This window comes from Acomys minous, assembly GCF_964271855.1.
Source record: "Acomys minous genome assembly, chromosome: 12".
Lineage (NCBI taxonomy): Eukaryota > Metazoa > Chordata > Mammalia > Rodentia > Muridae > Acomys > Acomys minous.
In genome coordinates this window covers 49,103,145-49,121,780 of record NC_140493.1, presented here as the reverse complement: position 1 = coordinate 49,121,780, position 18,636 = coordinate 49,103,145, and positions in this window count along the sequence as shown.

Here is an 18,636-nt window from a genome sequence, read left to right as displayed (position 1 = left end):
CTAGATAAAATGGTTCCCTGAGATGTGCTTTACAGTTATTTGTTCAGATTTCTATGATCTTACCAGATTGCTCCTGGGTAGAAAATAGCTTGCCTTTTCCAAGCCCTGACTTAATTCAGCCTCGTTAATTCCTTTGTAGCCTATATGAATCCCAGAGGGAAACATAATTATCTAACTATCTCATTCGGTGCCTGGTTTCCCCAGGATGGTCAGGGATGCTGTACTTAATTACTTCTGGTGGTGCAGATGCCAGGAGAAAATATTTCACTTCTTATAGGAACTGAGCTTCAGCAAGGAATCAAACCTCTTCCAACTGTGTTTCTAAGAATGGTCTGTTATACCAGCTCTGTTTCTCTGAGAGCAAACAGTCCAGAGATTAGGGTTGACACAGGTGGAGAGTATCAGTAACGGTTTGTTGGGACAATGGTTTCTGACTTCCAGTGGTTACAAGCAAAGGCTAGCTGTCTAACCGGATTGGTCTTCCTCATATTCACAGACATTTTCAAATCATCAAATACAAATTCTTAGCCTTCATTTGATGGATCAAACAAACAAACCAAAACAGACATGCTGATCTAATTTTGACTGATGGCTGACATTGTAAATATACATTTGTTCCATATTAGACAAAGATCAAAGATAAGTAAATCCTTTCACCCCTCTGTGTTCCTGTTAGCTCTTCTCTGTAGTAGAAGAACACAACACACTTGCAAGGGAAGACTTGGGGTTCACGTCCAGTTATGCCCTATATTTGCTAGGTAACCTCTGAAAGTTAATCATTATCAGTATTGCCTGTGGTGAATTAGGTATCACAAAAGCACCAACCTCATGGGAGTTTGACAAGGAACAAATGCATGACTATTTACGAAGTATTAAAAATAATGCCTAATTCCTGGTAGATATGCCATAAACATATGCTACCTTAAAAGTTAAATGTATGGTACGGACTTGAGGTAAATAACTTTTTGTACAAGTCTGAGAGCCTGAGTTTGGATTCCCAGAACCTATGTAGAGATAAATGTAGTAGCATGCATCTGTAATCTCACCACTCCTACTGTGAAATGGAAGACAGAGACAAGATGCTTCTCAGAAGCTTGAAGGTCAGCTTAAAGTAGCAAACAAGAGACTTTGTTTCAAATAAGGTGGGAGGCCAGTGTCACCTGCACACACACACACACATACACACACACACACACACATGCACACACTCATACACGTATACACACAAACACATACATATGGACATACATAATGTACATACACATATATACATACACACCCACACATATACATACAGATATGTACACAGAGGTACACACATGTGCATACACACATATATATAAATAACAAAATCCCAAGCGTCTCCATTTAAGGCTTGTTTCAGATTAAGGTGCAGATTGCCATCTCCCTGGATATATAGTTGCCTAACCATTGCTTGCTTCATTATTTCCCTTTTTCCTGAACTCCCATAATTCTTTGGGAAAACAGCTTCACTCCTCTCATACACAACATAAGAGCATGATCAGAGGCCACACTAGCTTTAAGTCAAGGTCAGGAAAATGGATCCTTAAGTGAACTTTTAAAGAACATCTTAGAAGAAAATTGTTTAGTTTTAGTGAACTTGAAAACTGCCATGGCAGCTTTAAAAAAAAAAAATCAGGTCCACGCCATGGCATTTCTGATCTATACTATTGCAAAATCCAGATCAGAAATGATTTTCTTTCATCTGTATTGGAAAACTCATTTTGTTATGCTTCCTACGAGGAATAGAAACCTAAAACCAAAAATCTAGACACATTAGTTTTCTGGAGGCTACAGTAATCTTTTTCATTAGTAAGGCAGAGTGCGAAGATTTTTGTCTTCACTCGGAGTTTACTCTTACAGTGAGTACTGAAAGTCTTCTTTTCAGGAAAATGAACTAAAGACTTTGAGGGATTAGCTGAGGTTCTTGAAAAGTGTGGTGCTGCACAGGCATAGGTGGTTTGAAATCTTGGTCCACAGTTCATGCCTCTGTTTGGGGTGCTATGGAACCTTTAGGAGGTGGAGCCTGGCTGGAGGAAGTATGTCATTAAAAGCAGGATTTGAGACTTATGGCCTCACCCCAGTTACCATTCACTGTCAGCTTCACATATGCAGAGAGATGTGGTCTCTCAGCTCCCTGTTCCATGGGACTATTGGATGCCTCTCCCCGCCTCCCACTCTGGAATCGTAAGCCAAAGCCAGCCAGCCTTCAGTGGCGCTGCTTTATCATTTGTGTGTACATGTTCATGTGCGTGTTTGCACATACATGCAAGTAGAATGCGCACATGAATGTGTACACAAGTGGAAGGCAGACCCTGATGGCTGGTGTTTTCCTCAAATGTTTGAGGGAAACTTCTCTTTTTGACACAGGGTCTCTCATTCAACCCAAAGCTCCTCAGTTAGGCAGGTCTTGCTAGCTAATGAATTCCTGGGATGCACTGGTCTCTGCACGCACACACAGTCCAATTCCATACCTCAGGATTGTGCCCAGTATTTGCATTGGTGTTGGAAATCTTCATGTCCTTAGGTTTGTTTAACAGATATTTTAATATTTAAGCCATTTCTCCAAGTCCCTCATTTCTGGTTCTGATCTTCAACTATCAAAGCTTTAGGGGGAAATTCTTGCCCCTTCTTCACTGATTCTCTATTAATAGATGAACTCATCAGGTTGAATGGCTTTGCATTATATATATAGATATATATATTCCTCTTACTGGCTGGCATGTTTATTGATGGTATTCACATCAGAATGCAAATTCTGAGGTGGCAGGATTTTGAGCCTTATGCAACTCTGTATCATCGGAGCCTACACAACAGGAGAATTTGGTACTTGGAACCGGGTACAAACTAAATATTTGAAAAGGAACAAAAAGTTCATTTTCAATAAAGCACATTTGCCTCAATGTGCATTGCTTCTGACATCAGCAACGGAGACCCAGGTTTCTCCATCAGTACATTTGGCATGCGTGATGATTCTCTGTGGGGTTATTCTGTGCACTGAAGATGTTTAAAAGCATCGTTGGCGTCTACCTTCTAAATATCAGTGTGACAACAGCAACAACAAATGCCTTCAAGCATTTCTAAATGTATTGTACAGGGCAAAATAACCCTTCTGATAATGACTAAGGCACTAGAAAACCAGTTTACTAGAAATAAAAGAACAGGGTTCTATTTTCAGCTCTGTGAATTCTTATCTCATAAATTGGATGATAATATTAATTACCTTTGTAAGCTTCCTCTAGGCATCAAGGGTTTGAACAATGCAGTTAGGATGAGTTAAGATGTATTTGTGAAGATTAAATGCATCCATCACTACCCCCAAATAACCAGTATAAGGGTCCAGTGAACATCTACTTCCCTCTTGTCTTTTGGGCAGACTAGCCTAATGGGGTCATGGTCCCATTTCTAGTTGTAAGGCTCATTTCTTTAATTTCTGTTTCAAATTTCTACTCCTGGAATTTGTCAAGGGCTTGGATACTCATGTTGTCTGTCCCTTATACCTGGGTCTTCTTGTCAGCTCCTGTCTTCTGACCAACAATATACAACCATCCTTATAGCTACTAGATATTCTTCAGTTCTGAATTCACTATCTTGGGCACTGTGCCTCTATCCTATCTATTTTCTCTTTGTGTGTTCCATTCTTGAACCATTTTTAAAAATTAGGCTTTGGTTGTATTTTTGATGTAGGTTGTTACTGCATAGTCCAGGCTGACTGCAAACTGGTGATCCTACAATCTCAGCCTCTTTAAGTGTTGGGATTACAGGTGTTTGCCACCACTCTTGGATTTGAACTGATCGATCTTGCCACCCAGGCTTCAACAAAGTCATAATATGCCTGCATCCACAGCTGTGTGCAAGCAGATTAGCATGCCTGGGAGGAATGTAGTAATTTCAGTAGCACAGAAAAGCATGTGTGCTTGGGCCCTGTGTTTCTTGCCTCATAAATTAGTTGATAAGTTGAGTTAGATGTTAGTGCTGCTTTTCTTCCCCCTTAGCTGTGCGATACATATAGTATTGAAATCCTTGAACTAGATCATCCTGAAATTCCTTCCCATTTGGAAAGGTAAAGGGGGACAGAACTTTTCAATCAGGTTCTCTCCCTGGTGGCTTCTTTTGTAACAGTGTTGAATAATGGCTAAGGTCCAGGCTTAGAGGCCAGAATAAGGAAGTGTTGTCCATTGGGGCTTTTCGGCTTTACTCTAAGATCAGTTTTTATGGAGTTTGTAACCAAGAACACATGGGCACCACACATCTGGCGCAGAGCTGGGGAGATAACCTGGGGCGTAGTAGGCTTCCCTTGTGAGCACAAGGACCTGAGCTCTACTCACAGAACTTAGGTTTAAAAAGCCAGCTGAGGTGGTACATGTCTTTAATCCTGGAGCCAGGAAAACGGAGACTGGTGGAACTCTGAGGTTCACTGGCTAGACGGTCTAGCATACTTGACAAGCAAGAGTATAGTCTACTTGACAGGCACCAGTCTATTGAAAGACCTTGGTTTTTGGAGGGGGGGTTGTTTATTGATTTTGTTTTGTTTTTTTAACTTTCATTTTTCTTACATATATTACATCTGCAGTTTCCCCTCTGTTTACTCCTTCTGGTCCCACATTCTACTTCCCTTCTCCCCCTCTTTTTCTGTTTCCTTTTAGGAAGAAAGAGAAAGAGAGGAGAGAGAGAGAGAGAGAGAGAGAGAGAGAGAGAGAGAGAGAGAGAGAGACTCTCTTAGGGATATCCATAGAAAGTGGTCTAATAAATTACAATAGGGCTGTCACAGCTGGATGTGGTGACCCAGTAGGAGGACAATGGTCCCAACCACAGGCCAAAGAGTCAGAGACAAGTCGCACAAAAACTAAACTTTTACATTTGAGGGCAGAGGCACTGAGGCAGTGGTGTTGGAGGAAACTAAAACTTCAGAACATCAAATGAGAAAGAGTAAAACTACTTTTCCTTCTATGGTTCCTCTGCTCAATCCAGGTTCTCACTGGCATCACTCACATGATTGACACTGCAAGTCCCTGGCATGTCAGCATGCCCCCTCCATGCCAGTCCTTATGAAGAGGAGATAGTTTCTGCATGAATATGGGCTAGCTCTCCGGGGAAAAGTTCAAATTTCTGATCACAGCCTCTATAGTTCTATGGCCTTTGTTCTTGCCTTCAACTCCAGGCACATCCTCAGTATTCACTCTGTCAATCTCCATTTATTGAAAATCTTTCCAAATTCTCCCTCTTCCTCCCTCCTCCCTCTCTCTCTCTCTCTCTCTCTCTCTCTCTCTCTCTCTATATATATATATATATATATGTAAATTTATTTTTTATTTAGATCTTTGAACAAGCATATTAAATAGATTTCACTTCTGTTTTCATGAGGAAAACCCCCACCTTTTCAAGAGTTTGAAGTGACTTGTCCAATACCACACAGATAGGAAACAAGACCAAGGAGCTGTACTCTTAGTCACAATTCATTCACTACCCAGCTACCAATGACAATGGGCAATAGGCACCATAAAGAACAGCTTAGGCTGTTAGCATGGTCAACCTGACCTGCCTGGGGCTCAGAGGAGACTTTGGCCTTGAAGGATCAGTTTCTCCCACCCCACCCCCATTTGTGGCATGTACATGTACACCATCCTCCCATAGCAAGGAATTACCAGTTCTTTTTTTGTGTGTGTTTGTTTTTGTTTGGGGGTGGGTTGGAAGGAGTATTTTTGTGTCTTAGAAGTCCTGCTACTCTTTACCTGCTTATTTACTAATTTGCCAGGCAATTATTGAGCTTGATACTATATCAGACCCTTCCAGAGTCTGAGTCCAGAAAGAGAAACAGATGTGATCTCTGCCCTTTGCAGTGATGAGCATGCAAATCAGCCCACACTTGACAAGACACCTGGACCAATGCTGTATGTGTGAAAACGGCTGGGTGAAGAGCAGCGCAGCCTGATCGCTCTACAAAACATTACTACCATTTTCAATAATGAAAATGATTTGTCCCAGTGTGTAAAGCTGAAGATCAGCTCTCATCACCAGACCTGCAGGCTGAAAGCCCCTGGTAAATGTTTCTCCCTGCTGTGTGTTCTTTTTTCTGGATGCCTCCCGCCCACCTTTCCTTTTCCCATTCTTTCCTCCTCTCTTCTTCCCTCCTTTCCTCCTTTTCACTACACACCTCTCTCCTTCCTCTTTCTTTCTTTCTTTCTTTATCATCACTCAAAGATGCTATGTACATCTATTTTTCTTCCTCCTTGCTAGGCTCTGTTTTTGTTACTTACCCTTCAAAATTCAGTTTAGGGTTTGCCTGCAGAAGCCCCTTCATGAACCACACGTTCTCCCAGAAAGTGGAATGGGGTCCTATTCTTTGTCTCCTGCTGAACCCTTCACTAACTACATACCATGTTTGTTGTTCACTTCTTAATTAAACTGTGCCTAAGGGGAAGAGCTCCTATATAGAGTGTGTTACAGTGTTTATACACATAGTAAGTTAACTGATTAGCTGACAGTCATTCTATACATAAGTAAATTAAATTCAAGAAGAAAAAACAGGGAATGCCATATATTTCCGCATAAAGGGAGTACAATTATATAACTTTGATTTTCTTGCAACCCACTTCTATTAGGCATTCCAACTTTTGTAAATCCTGTGATTATTCAAGGAAGCTGCAAGCCTAATTCCTCTTTACGTAGTAATACTTTGCATGAGCTCAGGATTCTCTGATACATATCCTTACTTAAGACTCATACAATCTCTGATTTTAGAAAGTGTTTTTTATTGTCCTGGTTTTCCAAGGTAGTGAAATCTCTGAATATTTAATTAAGCCCATGGTGCACAATACCCATCTCCAAGACTCTTTCAGCCAGGTGTAGTCAAGGGAAGCTGTCATTTCCACGGCTGTCTTTAAAGGCACAAGACATTCCTGTTACTCACCCATCAGTCCTACTGGATGGAGTCCACTCTATTCATACACTGCAATCTCCATTTAGACATGAACTATGCTCAGTGGATGGAGGAATGGAGAAGCAAACAGAGCTTGAGTCTTAGAGCTAAGAATGTTCAAACCCAGACCTAGAAGAAGGAATGCTGGAAACAGACTTAGTGTTGCTTAAGACACTGTTTGCTTTGAGTTTTTGGCCTCTGTTACACCCAATGATAAACTAATACTTCCCAGTAAATGAGCCCCTTTATTATAGAAAATGATTGTAGGAGATATGTGGGACTTTAGAAGTAACCTAATCCAGTGTTCTAAAACCTATTTGGAGTCAAGATTATGAAATTTGTTTTTCTAGTGACAGGATCTAACTTCAGGCTGAGCTCCAAGCTCCATAGTTTGAGGCTCCAGTAAAGACTGTTTGGTGGGGCTTTGGAGTTAATTTAGGTTTTTTATAAACATTCATTCATATACACATGCATTCATATAGATATTTACAAAAATATTAGTGAATATTTTCTAACATCAGGAACAGGACTTCACTCCTGTTATCTCTAATTAATTAGTCCTGTATTAAACAACATAAAATGAAAATATGCTTGTAGTAAGAAACCAGGGTAAGTACTTAGGGGAAATTGGAAGGTAGCAGAGTAGAGAATCAAAGAAGATTCTGTGTGAAGTCTCATTTCAATTGAGCTAGAAAGAGAAGGAAGAACTGGACATTAAAGTGTAGGGCAAGATGGTTCATTCAAGGAAACTGCTTATGTAAATATTTTAACAGGGAATGGGCTAGAATACCAAAGGGCTACCAGGAATGTTAATAAGGTGGAACTGAGTAACTTAAGTTGAGGTAGAGGTACAGACTAGGGCAGGATCACATGGCCCCAAGAAGTCTTTTGACTGACTGTTAGTAAATTTGGGCTTCTATCTTAATGAGAATCCATTAAAAGTCCTCTCTGTCTTTCTTTGAAAAAGATGAGTGATGAGGTTATGGATTTTTAACAGGCCACTAGAGGTTGCTTCATAAAAATGAGTTGGGAAGGTACCAGTGGATACAGGAAAACCATGGGAGCGTATATTTATTCATATATGTGTCAAGCAGAATTAGGTGATGAAGATGGGATTGAAATGTGTTTGGGTGTAAGGTGGATTTCATCTTTATAAGAGGTCGCTTACAGAATGAGGACAAAGGGCATGCAAGAGAAGGACTTGGTCTCTCAAGATCCTCACTGGAATTGTCTGTGGGATTTGCAAAGGGAGCACACACTTATTCAGAGCTGTCCATTTCGGCTGTTCTGACCTGCTCACAGACTTCCTCCAGAATGCGGAAGCCAAGCAATGTTGAATTCTGCATTCCTTTGGCAAACCGGGTCCCCTTCCTATGGAAACGGGTGGGAGTTTCACTTCAGAATAAGGTTAGTAACAATTTCATCATTTCCTTTTTGAAGAAAGTGCAACAAATCACTCAGTAATGGAATTTGAAAATACATGCTACAGATTTTGACTCATCCTGATGAGTTTTAAGGGAAGATAACTATTTAGAACTTCAAAGATATGTGAGGACACACTCATTTAATTACTCACAATGACGTCTCTATGGCAATAACTGGCTTACACTCTGGTTCACGCTAATTTCCACAATAACCTTGATGGGTTTTATTATTTTCACTTCTGTTATAGAAAAAGAAGTCTTAGTGGTGTTAAAGTCCCAATAAGGTCCAGCAGGCCCACGGGCAGCATTTGGAAGCAGGTTACCAAGAAGAGAGTTGATACCCTATGAGCATATACAGGGGGAGGTAATCCCCCTCAGGAACAGTCATAGGGGAGGGGAATAGGGGAAAATGGGAGGGAGGGAAGAATGGGAGGATATAAGGAATGGGACAACCATTGAGATGTAACAAGAATAAATTAATAAAAGGAACCCCCCCCAAAAAAGAAAGTGTGGTGAGATCATAGCCTCACATCATTCCATACAGGCATCCTAGTTAATTTACTTTTCAAGTTCCTTTCTGTCTAGAAGCAAAGGAATACTCAAATATTCCCCCCAAAATGAAATTCCCTCAGACACCCTGTGTTCTGAGAGAATAATTATAATGTTTACCCTTTCATGGCAGATTTATTGACCCCACCTTTTTCATCCCTTTTCTTAGACACACACACACAAACACACACACACACACACACACACACACACACACACACACACACACACACACACACATACACACATATATAATGATAGCTCCAGTCCAACCTCACAGATCATGTCAGCTGGACCTGCATTGCCCCTCCTAGCCACAGATGTTCTCAGACCCCGCACAGCAAATGCAACAGCCTGTTCTTCCAAAACCTGGCCAACATTTCAGCCTTTTAAACCCCTATCACCACCCTACTTTCAGCAGAAAGTAGTTAAGACAATTACTTTGCCCATTATTCACTTACAAAAGGCTAAAATGGTGTGCTCCAGGCCTGGGACAAACAGCTTCAGGTACTCCCAGCACTCCTGTGTCCCTACCTGCTGCAGGACATGGCTGACATAGATAGCCTGCCCTCTACCTTGAACTTTCAGGGCAGAACTTTTCCTTCCCCTTCACTATATAATCTGGACATTTTGTTGCTATTGCTTTCTCTCTCTCTCTCTCTCTCTCTCTCTCTCTCTCTCTCTCTCTCTCTCTCTTACTCTTACCCCTTTTCTCAGTCTCTGTCCCCTCCCCCCTCTCTGGGGACTCCTCCTCCATTTACTTCTCTCCCCATTTTCATTTAATAAGCCTCATATAATCTAAAAAAATAACTTATTTCTTATTCCCTTTAGGTCTTTTTTAAGTTAAAATATGATTATATTGTTCCTCTTTCCTCCCCTCCCTTCAACCCCTGCCATGACCCACTCCCTCCCTCTCAGATGCAATATAGATAGGTACATAGACATGTATAGATATATACATGCATATACATAAATATATAAAGACGACATGCTAAGCACATTTGAAGTTGCTCCTATGCATGTGATTTCAGTGCTGAGCATTTAGTATTGGATAATCAACTAAGGGGCTCATGCCTGAAAAAGACGATTTCTCCTGCTCTCAGCATTCCCTAGTTGCCTGTTGTTCTTTGTCCAGATGTGAGACCCTGTGAGATTTACCCCTTCCACATTAGCGTACCCACTGTTGTTATACTTGCTCTGGTCTTTTTTAGGAAACCACATTGTTGAGGGATCGTGGGTGAGGGAAAATTCCTTGTCATTTCTGGGAGACACAATCTCATCAGCTTTACTGGTCCTCTGGCTCTGCAATCTGTCCCCTCTCTTTCTTGATGTTCCCTGAGCTTTGCATGCAGCCTTGTAGATGGATCTATTCGGGACAGTCATCCCATAATCAATATTCTCTACTTTTTTGAGCAGTTGTGGTTCTCTCTAATGGATTCTGTCTGCTGCAAAGAGGAGCTTCTCTGATGAGGGGTGAGAGTTACACTACTTATTGGAAGGAGGCCTTGCTCCCTCACCTATCCACTCTCTCTTCTGACTACACCTTAAAGTGACACCTCACCTGGCTTCCCTCAGAGCAAGTGGAACAGAGCAAATAAAAGCTGAAGACAATTTTATATCCTCCTCTTGGAAGTCACACACGAGCACTTCTTCATTAGCCTGGGAACAGCCAGTCAAGAGTGGAGGCAGGTCACTGACCACGGGGTAAACTGTAGCCCTCGAATGGCTGCAGTGTCTGCTGGCAGATGGATTGAACTGGAACCACTCAGCGGAGCCACCCCCAAGGTTGCTGATCCCCATAAGTTATAGAATAAGTTTGCTCTTTTAAGCACATAGTTCTGCGGTGATTTCTTAGGCAACAATACATAACTAATACAGCCATTTTTCCAAGCCCCCAAGGCATAATACTGCTTCAGCAGTTTACAGTAATCGCGTTGGAAACAATTATAAATATGTTTATCACCTTTACAGTTCATAAACAGTTTTCTTCCTTATGCTCACTTCACAGAAGAATCATTCTCATCCCTCCACAATTTGCTGCCTTCCCTAGCAGTAGTAAAACTCCCAGGGATGAGCTTCTGCTGGCGCTCAGCACAGGATGTTAGAAAGTATGGTCTTTAAATTCAGGGAGATTGGATTATTTTAACTGATGCAAATTTCTGTACACAGATTGCTGCAGGTACAAATCAATGAGATTTTGCAATTGCTTACCGCCTTCTATCAAAAATATCAGTGACAATGAGAGCATTTCAGCCACCTTGGAAAGTTCTTATCTGGAATTCTTTTTTTTTTTTTTTTCATTTTTTTCTCCTTTATTAATTTATTCTTGTTACATCTCAATGGTTATCCCATCCCTTGTATCCTCCCATTCTTCCCTCCCTCCCATTTTCCCCTTACTCCCCTCCCCTATGACTGTTCCTGAGGGGGACCTCCTCCCCCTGTATATGCTCATAGGGTATCAAGTCTCTTCTTGGTAACCTGCTGTCCTTCCTCTGAGTGCCACCAGGTCTCCCCCTCCAGGGGAATTCTTTGCCCAACTCCAGCTATCCTGGAAGCAGCCAGTGTTCTGATATCAATAACCACAAATCAGTGCTGCTGTTCTTGAAGTTTGTTTCAGTGAATATGAACATCCTGCTCATATTACATAGCTCGGCATGAGCTCTGTCTGGCTACTTTCACTAAATACGGTATTGTTTTACAAAATGGATTAATAGTTTTTAATTTTATGCTTATGCAATTTTATCTGGGTGTATTCAAGTGTTCTTCAGGCATATCTGGTGCCCACAGAGGCCAGATGAGGAACTGAAGCTATGGATGGCCGTAAGCCACCATGTGACCGCTGGGAACTGAACCTAGGTCCTCTATAAGCACCACAAGTACTCCTAACCACTGATTCATCTCTCAAGACACCTCAATGCAGCACTTTAAAGATCCACTCATGTTGCTGTGGGTACCAGCCTATCACAGAAGGCATGCATTGTTTATTAGAATTTCATTCGATAAAGTGCTGTCACATTCTTTCACATTTTCTGTTGGTGGCCTACAGGTTAATTCTAGAACAGTTATCTACTTGAGCTATAATAAATATTCCTGGGCAAGCCTTTTCTTGAACATATCTTTCTTTTTTTAGATTTTATTTTATTAATTTATTCTTATTACATCTCAATGGTTATCCCATCCCTTGTATCCTCCAATTCCTCCCTCCCTCCCATTTTCCCCTTACTCCCCTCCCCTATGACTGTGACTGAGGGGGACTTCCTCCCCCTTTATATGCTCATAGGGTATCAAGTCTCTTCTTGGTAGACTGCTATTCTTTCTCTGAGCACCAGCCAAGGACAATATCTTTCTTTTTTATTTATTTTTATTTTTTTTGAGAATTTCATACCATGTATTTTGATCATATTTACATCCCAGCACCAACTTTGCTTCCAACCCAACCCAAAGTTGCTTACTTACCCAACTTTGTATCCCTTAAAAGCAACAAGAAAATGGAGCCCAGTTAATGATGCTCATATGTTTCTCTGTGTGTAGCCTTGGCTGTCCTGGGCTTGCTTTGTAGACTAGGCTGGCCTAAGACTCACAGAGATCCACCTGCCTTTGCCTCAATGAGTGCTGGGATTACAGGTGTGTGCCACTGTGCCTGGCAAACCTTGGTTCTTACAGAGCTATATAGATTGATAATAGTTTTCCTTTAAAGTGATATTATATTTTAAATCAGTATTTTCAGTCTTCCTTAAAACTCGTTTTTTAATTTGGGATTAAGACCAGCGCACTTTACCATTGATCTGTACCCCCACACCTCTCTTATGCCAGTGCTGTTTTCCCCTAGGATGAAAGCTAAGTGCTCTTCCATCATTTTAATTACATTTAAATTACATTTAAAGCAAGTTTCTGACAATTTTTACCAACATGTTTCTTCTAATAATCCTCTTTGATTTGCTTCCATATTCTCTTCATCCTTCCTTGTGTGATTAACCAGTAAATTCACTGGCTCTACTACACTGATAAAAGAAAACAAAGGCAGGGGAATAAAGGACCATGTGTAGAAGTCAGGAATTTTCAGACACCCAGATTGGGTTTTAACAGCAGGCACTGCTGTACACTGGACTTGTGTACAGCAGATGCATCCTCAGTGGTTTGGAGAAGAGGAAAGGCTACTTCGTAAACATCAGAATTTGGATTTTCAGGGGCCATCCAGGCCAAGAGTACACCCCTGCAGTGCTTCTCCACATATTCATTGCTACAGTCCTCACTGTCCCAGGCCTTCCTGGGACCTCATGTTCTCGGGCTGGGGTGAGAGTGTCACAGTGGACCAACTCTCCAAGTCAATATTCATCTGAAGAGACTCCAACTCAGAAACCAGTGACTATCTCACAGACTGTCTTGGAAGTTGCCTCTGTCCTGTGGGCGTCAGGGCTGCAGTTCATAAGCTGCTGAAGATCCCACTCTCTACAATTAGAAGGACCCTGCAGTCTGCGTATGCATATGCACAGTCTTAGTCTGCAGGGGAGGTGGCTGTTGATGAAGGTGAGCCTAACACTCTGAGGTGGAGAATGTTGTATGGCCTGAAGTGGAAGAGGGTGCCGCAGAATGGTGACTTGCTGTTGAATTGAGCTCTGAGCTGTGACCATGGAAGAGGCTGTTGTCAGGGTAGAGTCTGGTGTATAGAAATAGCATCAGCTGCTGCTGCCTGCAACACTGACTGAGTGACAATCTGTATTTGTTTGGTCTAGTGAAGCCCAGGCAGGTGACCACTGTGGCTGGGATAATACTAGCCATTTCTCCTTGAGACGTGGTAATAGAAGAGATAATTAACACAGTAATCAACATGGGAATATTAGGCTGATCTTGGGATGCCTAGTTTGGCTTTTAAGACGGAAGCTTGGAATTAACTACAATGCAAGGGGACAGCGCAGACGGCTTCGCCTGTCCCTTGCTGGCAGCCTGAGTGTCATGAAAGAGTAATGCATACACATAGACTGGCCTCTGAAGTTCATTGAGGTTTGTCTTTTTTCTCTTCTTTGGAGCCCATTACTTTTTTCCTGTTTCCACTACCACTGTTTTCTGGCTAGAAGTTGTCTTTGGATACCATCGATGCCATGCTCATGAATGAATTTGTAGGTGAAGGAGCAGTCAAAAGATGATACTGAGGCAGGTGGCAAGCTGGTGCTACCTTCTGAGCTCAGACCAAGTGGGGAACTCAGTCTGATTGATCAGCAGTGCTCACATGACTGTGTCCCATTAAGTCTGGTATCATGCCCGTCATTGGTACATCAACTGTAATAGGTGGGTTAGCACTACACTGGGTTCCTGTAGAATGGTCCAGATACACAGTAAAGCCCCATATAGGCGCTCCCCCATCCTATTCCATCAAGCCTTGGGTCATGCCTATCCAATATCTGGACCCCTATTGAGCTGAAAAGCGGCTACTATGTGAAGATTAGGGGTCTGTCAGGTCATCAAAGTGGCAAACCACATCCAAGACAGCCAGTAAGGGATCAGAATCCAAGATGTAGGTGGGATTTCAAATTTCCTATCAGCCAACCTTGGTTTTGGTTTACGTCTCAGCCCCTGACTGGAAAGGGCACAGGGATCATCAGAGGATTGTCACTTCCTCTGGGAAACTCTATCTTCACACCTTTCTCAGATGTATTTATGATAGCTGTTCCAAAGCTTCTGTCTTCAAATTTCAGTGTTTATGATATCTTGTAGTCAGTATTCACTGATCTAACTTTCTATAGATAATAGCTTACTCTTACTACTTCCTTTGATGTCTAACAATTTCTAATTGATTCTTTTAATTTTTGAGAATTTCATGCATGAGTAGTGTATTTACACCATTTCTACTTGTTCTCTCCTCTTATGTCCCCCACTGCCTCTCAAATTCATTACCTCTTCTTTAATTATTTTTCATATATATGTATGCATTTAAAAATACATGCGTATATTAGACCATTTACTGTGCTTTTGTGTACATGTGCTGACTGCTTAGGACAAGATAGCCTATTAGGGGTCTCATCCCTAGAGAAAATTGGTTCTCCCTTCTCTCAGTAGCCACCGATTGCCTGTAGCTCTTCATTAAGGAGTGGGACCTTGTGAAATTTCCTCTGTCCATTTAGGCATGTCTACTAGTCCTGTTATTATGCAGGTTTGTTTAGACAACCATACTGTAGAAAGTTCACTGGCACAGCTTCCTGGTCATGTCTAGAAGACAGGATTTCACAGAAGGCATCCTGGTGCTCTGGCTATTTTAGTCGTTACTATAAATATATATTATAGTCTTTCCAGAACTTTCGCTATAGAAGTCGTGTTGTGGATCTGTCAGTTGGGGTTGGGCGCCTCACAGTTGCTTGCTTATTCTCTGCATACAGGCTAGTTGTAGAGCTTTGTAACAGTCTCCACTTGTTGCCTGTGGAGAGCCACAGATAGCAGCGCCCCCTGCTGCTTCCCTAGCACAATGCACCCCTTATGCGCATGAGCAATGCGCCCTTGAGTGAGCCCCTTATGCGCATGCCTGAAGGCATAGCATGAGGTGGCGTGATCCAAACAAGGCATATCGTGAGGTGGTGTGATCAGAACGCACCAACCAAGAGCAACAACGTGGCAGTCTCTGATAGGAACAGGTACACTATAAAGGTTCTGTGGGAGCTTTCCCCAAGGTCACTCTGGTAGTCAAAGTTCCTGAATAAACTGCTGCAAGAAGAGTTCCCGGTTTTGGTGTCTTTCCTGCTGGTCGGGGGCAGCATCGACAGTTGCCCAAAGCAGCTTCTTCAATAAGCTACCCTTATCTGTGGGCATTGTGTGGCAGGCCTTCCCTAGGGATATTCTATATACTCATGCCTATACCCAAGTAATGATTATACCAATATCCAATCAGACCGACTAATGAGATTTTATTGGTGTTTCTAAGAGGGGTATGGGTGAGAGGTAGCTCAAAAGTGATGACTTGAAAGCATCTGCATCTCAGAAACCCCCAGCCCATCACATGTTAGGACTCATGAGAGCTATGATCCTGCAGTCCTGGATCTTTCTATAGATCTTTCAGAGAGTTTCATGGCTCAAATATCTTTTCTTTCTCTCTGCAGTTTCGAGTGCTCAGAGTCTCCTCTCAAGCAATTTTTTAAAAAATTCCTTTTTAGACTGCTTGGGAGGGGCCTCAAGAATCTTACTCATTTCTGCATCCCCAGAAAATGGCCTTTTTTTTTTTCATCACCTCAGGCTCATGAGCTTTCCCCTCCCTCATGGAAGATATGCTCCAATTTCGAGGAAACTGTCATATAATTGTGTATATGAGGATAAGTATTTAGAACAATGTAATTATATTTGTTTAAGAAAATTGCAGAGGTAAGTTCTCCTCTAGGATCTATGACCCCTCTAGCAATGGGTAATTGGCTAGGTGTACAGTACCAGGCATAAATTCCTGGTTACTAAGGGCCTTAAGTACAATTTAACAGCTCTTAGCTTCCCCTAATTGCAGCACTAGAGATACCCTGATGGGCCAGTCACTGTTGTGTCCCTTGGTGTTATAGCTGGGTAGGACTATTGACTGTTTTGTCCTTTGGAAGCTTGCATAGTATCTTCAGATGCTCTGAGAGCTAGTCATCAGAGAGGAGCATTGCAGGTCAGTTCCAGCATGATTCCTCCAAGTTCTGTGTCGGAAGTACCTAGTGTCTGCAGAGATAGGTTTTTACCTTCAAGTTCTAGGAAGCAACCAAATGTAATGGCAAGATCTTATACTGATTTGGGAGTTCCTTCAACTCCAGTGACCAACAAGTTGAAGGAAGGTTTCTGATACTTGCTAGAAGGTTGTTGCTAGTCTGTAGGTCTTGTGGGAAACATTATAACCCCAGATGGCATAACTCAATTTTTAAAAACATATAAACTATATATATACTTTGTATATAAATTACATATAATTTATGTATCTAAAATAAATTAGCCATGAGTGTATTTCAGAGTAAGCTTATAAAATAACATGATTATATCTTTTCCAAACAAACATCATTAGTGTATATCTATACTTTTCTCATCTTTTTATATATTATCCTTATTACCTTCACTACCCATCCCCAGTTAAATCTCCCCCATTTTTCCATTTTCTCCATCATAATACTGGGATCCTATTTGAAAACATTCAAAAAAGATTAGCATAACCTCTGTACAAGGACATTTTTAATGCATTCTGAACATCTGAAAAAATATATGATTGGGAATATGGATCATAATATATACCTTTAAGAGATATTAAATTCTTTTTTGAGGACATTATATGAGTGGCAGATCCTCTCAACTTTCCATGATTTGTTTTATACTTTCCTTTTTTAACAATAATCTTATGTTTTGTTTTGTTTCCCCCTTCTGGTTTTTCAAATTTTTGCTTATGTTTGAAATTATAATAATTTACTTATAATATGTACAATAATTGGATTACAATACTTACAAATGTAATTACAGTAATAATAATTTAATTACAATATTTCTCCTTTTTATTTCCTCCCACCAAACCCTCTGATATACCCATTCTAATGTCATTAAAATTCATGACATATTCTATACTAATTGTTATTGCACACATACACGTATTTACATATGTACACATACATACATATAACATATATTTCTAAATGTTAATTGTTGAGTCCATATCATGTTACTTGTGTGTATGTTTTCAGGGCTGGCCATTCATCACTAAAGAGTAAATTGGTTTGTTCTTCTCTGGGGAAGAGCACCTCTCCCAGCTTTACTCAGTTGTCTATAGCTTTGTATAGAGTTGATGTTTCCAGTGCCTTTTCTATCCACTTGGGCACATTTGTTTTTGTCATTGTTGTGCAGCTCATGTTTGAAAGGCCATGTGGTCAAACTTTATGGATATAGCCTCTGGTGTTATTAGAGGATACAATCTCAGAGCAAATTTCTGGTTCTCTGGGTCTTACAATCTTTCTGTCCCATTTCCCACATTGCTCCCTGAGTCTTAGGTATGGGAGTGTTGTATAGATGTGTCAGTTAGGACCAGGTGCCAAAATGCTGTATTTTGATTGGTTGCAAGTTTTTGTTCTTAGTTTGTTTGTTTGTTTGTTTTTGTAAAAGTCTATGTGTGTTGCAAAGAGAAGTTTCCTTGATCAGGGGGTGAAGACCACATTTATACGTGGCATAAGTACAAATGTTGGTTGATTGCTGTTCAGTCTTATTCTGGTTTAGTAAATTAGTGGTTGTTACTGAAAACATACACAAAAGCAACAATTCTGTGGACTGAGAATGTTATAGTTAAGAATACATATGCATATACACATACATAATTACATGCAATAGCAATTAATGAAAAAGGGATTGAATTTGAAAGAAATCAAGGAGGACATAGGGTAGGGTTTAGAGTGAGGAAAGAGGAAGGAAAATTATGTAATTAATATAATTAATATAATTTTTAAACTAAAATGAAAGGACTTATTTTTCTATTTATTAGAAAATGTTATTCAGTGTGTATTTTTAAATAATGCCTACCCTCTTTCACAGCTCTTTCTAGATCTACTACCTTCCCTACCCATCCTCTTAAAAAAAAATGTCAAGTCCAATTTGTGTTACCTATACACTCTTGGATGTGAGCCTTCAACTGGAGTATTGTTGACTTACTAGAGAATTCACCCTTAAAGAAAAGTGACTCTTCCATACCTACCTTCCAGTCTCAGTGTTGGAATTTTGTCTTCCATTGTCTTGTACAGATCTAGT